This window comes from Neodiprion pinetum, chromosome 3, assembly GCF_021155775.2.
Source record: "Neodiprion pinetum isolate iyNeoPine1 chromosome 3, iyNeoPine1.2, whole genome shotgun sequence".
Lineage (NCBI taxonomy): Eukaryota > Metazoa > Arthropoda > Insecta > Hymenoptera > Diprionidae > Neodiprion > Neodiprion pinetum.
Window position 1 is genome coordinate 41860702 of NC_060234.1, and position 5512 is coordinate 41866213.

The 5512-nt window shown below is 39.0% G+C and overlaps 2 long non-coding RNA genes across 5 annotated transcripts; one reads left to right on the forward strand and one right to left on the reverse strand.

The window, feature by feature from the left end:
• Positions 1 to 1121: 1121 nt before the first annotated feature.
• On the forward strand, positions 1122 to 4539 carry LOC124214607 (uncharacterized). Of its 4 annotated transcripts, none has more exons than XR_006882162.2 (4): positions 1122 to 1893; positions 2695 to 2911; positions 3429 to 4081; positions 4256 to 4539. It is a non-coding gene; the product is annotated as an uncharacterized lncRNA (long non-coding RNA). The 4 variants fall into 4 exon arrangements; XR_011176712.1 differs by having other exon boundaries at positions 1122 to 1862; XR_011176711.1 differs by having other exon boundaries at positions 1122 to 2911.
• LOC124214608 (uncharacterized) lies at positions 4132 to 5312 on the reverse strand. The gene is made up of 3 exons (XR_006882163.2): positions 5081 to 5312; positions 4738 to 4940; positions 4132 to 4510 (listed from the first exon to the last, which is right to left on the reverse strand). It is a non-coding gene; the product is annotated as an uncharacterized lncRNA (long non-coding RNA).
• Positions 5313 to 5512: the final 200 nt, after the last annotated feature.

Genomic DNA, 5512 nt, shown 5'->3' on the forward strand with positions numbered 1-5512 from the left:
TCCCAATGATATCGGACATGAATGAAACAACATCCCTTCTACGTGATAAAAATGAATCTGAGTAAAATTCGAATAACAAAAGTAAAGACATCAACAATTTCAGAAAAGGTAGTTGTTTTGTCTGATAAACATTAGAATCGGATCATAAATACGATATGTTAACCGTCTTGAACAACGTTCTGATGTGAAAACCTTTCTCAAATTGTTTATACCTCAGCTTGGGTTTTTTGAATTTACTTGGATCTATTTCTATTACATACCTAGTAGGAATGTCATTTCATTCATGTTCGTTATCATTGGTGCAAATAACATTGCTGGAGATTTTTGAAACGGGAATGTTTCTTCTTTCAATTTTTCATTAACTGGATCGATTAATCTTTAAATTCTGAATCAGATTCTATAACGAATTGAAGAGTTTCACGGTGGTTTTCACTTGAAAAATAGTAGCAACAATTAAACAGAAAGAACTGTTACGTAATTGGATCTTCTGTACCTACACCTAGACTTGTTTGATAATGCGTGCCTTCCACGACATTCTAGCGCTAATTAACTTCTGTAATCAGTTCATCTCTCGTGGTATCATACATTTGGGATGTGAGTAACTGATATTAATTGCAAAGACTGCTGGAATTTTTTTCGACGTTTGCGGGTCTAGGTCATGCTAGATTGTAATTATAATCAACAATGCTGAGCAACATTCAAGACATTTAATTACTTACACTTCTAATTGCAGCAATATTATTCCACTATAAACGAGTAATAATTTCATCCGTACTTCAATGCTTCCGCAAATTCAATCTTAAGCGTGTACATAGTAATTGCTACTGTAACATCGCTCTTTAAAACACGTTCAATTTATGACCCTTGCGTTTCCCAGTGCGAATTGAAAGCCTTTCATTCAAGAAAGAATAAGAAAACTGTACATTGGAGTTGAGCCTACGACTTACACCCTTGTACAAAGGCTAACAATTCCGCCAAAGAATGGAAACCGAGGGTCTTTTAATGCTCGAAAAAGCACGAAGCTCACGAAACATCAGGTTCTGAAAGCACGGCGGTGGTAAGTATCGATTTCTCCGGGACGCCATCCAGTCGACGGTAAGCTCCGTGAGTCACCTCACCGTTCCTCTTTCATATTACATCGAGAAGTACACCCTCAGCACTAGTATAGTACAAGTGACTCAGTGAGTCACAGAGTCCGAGTCAATATATCCGGCCACCCCTCTAATTACTAAACGAAAACTATACGCATTACACCCGGGTATATAATTCGTCGCGAAATCCATCCGTATTAATACCGGAGACCAATTACCACCCTTAGACTTTCCCAGGGGTCCGTGATCAGGCGAAATAATTCGCCCAAGTTCGATCGAGGAAAAGAATGACTCAATTAAAACTTACGTCGCTCTTTATACTAGCAACAATGAAATTAGACGTCATCCGTTTGCCCGCAGAAGCTCGAACTTCGTGCACGAAACGATTTATGACTACCCAAACATTACGAAAGCTCGATTAGCACGCGTAACTTAATTCTTGCTAATTCTTCGGCTTCCGTATCCCGATTCCTAATAAATGTATTTTGGGCCTGTAGTTAAAAATTGAAAAGAATTAACCTTGAGTAAAATTTGTTATAAAATTTTTTTTACAGACGGTCCAAATTCTCGTGTCACTGATGAATGGGTAACTTGCTTGACCTCGAGCTTTCGCGTTTAGCACTGGGAAAGTATGAAAGTGTAGAAGGTTCCGGTATGCATTGCACATATTTATGTGTGTGTGTGTGTGTGTGTGTCGTGGGATCAACTACGCCCAGTACATAAGCTCCATTAGGGTTCATTTCCCTAATTGATTATACGTTAGGGTGACTGGTAGCTATTCAACCCTCCGAATTTTTCGTTGGTATAATGTATAATTAAATGAGTTCAAACATACAGGGTATCACGAAGGGAGGTTCGGGTGGGGAAATACTAATGCGAAGAAAAATATTGACGAATTTCTCACTTCGGGCAACATATCATAAGCGTAGAAATTGTGACGGAGACCGTTTATACTCGTTCATTCTCCATTTTCTACAGGGTGGCTTTGTCAGGAGATTCTGAAATCCTGGAATAATCGAAGAAATGTCAGGGTTTTTTTTCAGAAAGTCAGGGAATCGTTTACTACATTTTTTTCACACAAATACATCCCACAATTTTTATAAGCTTTGGATAAATTAGATCGAATATAAATTTTTTTACCATTACCGGAATGTTTTCTTCAAATTTTGAATATTTCTAAATATTACCTTAAAAACGATTGTGCGCATCGGATAGATGGAACAGTCTGACCCACGTGACAGTTCATACTTTTGTTAAAAAAAAAAAAGCAAATTATATCCGAACGTGTGTGGAAAAATTGTAAGATTTTTGTCTGGAAAACATGGAAAAGTCAGGGAATTTCGTGATGGAGATTTAGTGGCAATCCTGTCTTAGGATCTCCGGGCAAAATTAGTTTTCTTATCAGACACGACAAACTGCTCCGGCCCTTATTTACTCGATGATTAATTTACCTCTTCAGCTTTATTCGTTGAGGCCAGTCAATTAATTACTCTCCAATTCCGCCCGTATCAAACAAGCATTGTCGTATAATATTTTACCTGATTGAGAAAGGTTTGATTGATCTGATTTCACTAATAACTAACTATTGAATCGCATTTTAAAGGTGACGAATACAGAGATTTTATAATCAAACTCGACGGTAAAGAAACCGCGTTTCGTAACTGCTAAGGTGAGATGAAAACTGCAGGGAATACTGATAATTCGTTGCAGTTAGACTCTGGCTTACCACCAACGTCATTTTCCTGCTCGAGTGCTTCGAGAATACGATTCGTCAGTTTTTACAGCTGCATGCGGCGATAATTTGAAGACCTGCTAGGCTGGTAAGAACGAGTCGATTCACCGAACAACGTGCAAAAATTGCTGGTCTTAACGCGGTTTAAAAATAAAAACCATTTTTCATATATTAATAAAACATTGACTTATCGTTAGTACATAACTTGAAATCTGTCTTAAACTTTCATCTAACAGTGTATGAGAAAATTACTGTAACTTACAGATTCACGAACGGTAATTATCGACGATAGAGTTGAAAACTTCGATTGAATTTTGCATTTCTTCGAAGTTAAAAAATGATTGTAAATTATGGAATAACGAAATGATAATTCAGCATGTCGAAAAGAATTCCACTGCGGATTTTAGTTCAAAACGCAGGGGGCCAACAGTTTATAACATTTTAAAAATCCACGGTTATTTCAGCCGTGGGATTCTGTCCTTGTGCTTCTGAACTCGTCCCCGCCCAGCATTAAGTTACGAGTGTTTTCCGCGCTCGTCTCTCACCAGGCAGACAGACAGGCGTCCAATTAATTCTATCTATATGAATATCAATTTCTTTTCCAGATGTCTGCGCATCGTCTTCCCTCTTACCGAAGAGCTCTTGGCTCGAGTGTGACTCTCAAAATTTTTTCTCTCGTTTCTCCTGCTCCTGAACAATTTGGAAAAGTTGAAACTTCACTTAATTACTGCATTCAATTAAAAATTTATCATGTTCATCTCTGGCTGTTGCATTTTTTTCGATCTCATCTAACGAAGAATCAATGTAGGAGCAGTCTTTTGTACCCTGGAAAAAACGTTTTAATATCAAGTGGATTTTCTATTTCAAACATCGTTCATTGTGACTATCGTGTCTTGAAAAAAATAAATAAATAAAGATCTGATGTACCATGAATGGAATACACCCCAACAATATTTTGCTGAATTTTTCAAGTATTTTGAATGTCAAATTAAAACGGAATTAAATTCTTTGAAAACCTTTTGTTTTGCTTTTATAATATTATTGCTTAATTTTGTAAGTGAACGCCAGTCCGGAGTATGAAAAGTGACAATTGGCCGATCAGCTGAATTTAACTTAGTGCTTACTCCAAGCTGCGGGCTTTTCATATCGATCCAGCAGTACCTGGACGATCAGCTATATACCGCAGACAAGGTGGTTCTCTTTCCTTGCTGGATGTTATGGAAGAGAGTTTTAAGCTCTTCATGCCAGCATGTCACAGGTGACGGTTTTCCTCATAATAGATGTACATTTTTGACTTTATTCTACAAGTTGGTACGTAAGTGAACGTATAAATTTTGTTTTACAGTTCTTTATTTTTCCATCACGCCACCTGCGTAGGATACAATATCGAATTTTATATTATACACTCGGTCAGTTAATATTATGTATGTAGGTATGTGCTGCAGGAAAGTCGGATGAAAGAGCAAAACATGGAGAAGGACACGCTGGGGGGTTGCCAAATATGGTCACTCGTCTTTCAGGTGAGCAAGACTCTCCAGAGAGCTCTGATGCAGAGCTTGGTCGAACCCAGCCAACACCAATCGCGCAACTCGAGCTTCGTCCCACATCGATATCGGGCCCTCAAAGCTGCACGCCGTTATACATTCTGCACAAGTTTACCCGATTTCGTTATTGCCGAAGTTCTCGTCTATGTGAGAAATAAAAATCTGCACTATACTAACTGCAAATTTAATACCATCTTGAAATTTCGCTATTATAGACGGGCCGAGGTCGTCCCGAGACTTATGTCTCGTTCGCGTTAGTAAAAGAGCCGAATAAATTGCTCGCAATCAGATGTAGATTAAGTATATAGCGTATTACACGATTGAGCCGACTACCGTGTGGAGTCACGAATCGCGTCTATCGCTGGATTACCTCGATATGCCATCGTGATAATCGTTATGCCTATGTTGTGTAGTTCGGTGTCCGGGTACCAAATAAAATTGTCGTTCAGGGGTAGCATGATGTAAAGGGAATAAGGTGTGTCAGAACTGAAGACCGGTTTTCGCTAGGTCTGTGCATATCCAAGATGACGTCACAGAAATGTAACATGGCGCCCATGTATCTGACAGCTGACCCTACGTAAACAGTTCACTTGAGGTTACTTATTTATTTCCGTATATTCTGTTTGCTGAAAATGCCAGTTATAAATATCAAAGAACAAAATATCAAGTTCTTTTCATTCCTTAAAGAGGATAATTACGTTTACGTTATTTACGTTTGAATTTGGCGCCCACATGACGTCACCTTGGATATGTTTTGCGATTGGTTCAACTAAAGCGTATGCGCATTGTTTCACCTTATTTCCTTACGTCATAAGGGGTAACAAGAACGCTCATTGTTACTTGCTATGTTCACAGTATTATCAACAGAAATGTATTTATACTACAATGCGAGCGGAGTTCACCGTGACAAATCGATTAACTCTCACGGGCTCGCAGCAGGAACTATTTTACGTGGATGGGGAACGCCGGGTCGTGCAATGTTTCTCGGCGCTGAAGGTGAGCCCAGCGGCGTTTATAATCGCTACGGGTGGAAAGCCTAGCCTCGCCACCTTTCACCTGTTTCCAGTCATATCTCTACACGTAGCGGACACACGCATTTGTCCTCTTAAACACAGGCGTGGGCAAGGTGATCCGATGACTCTATG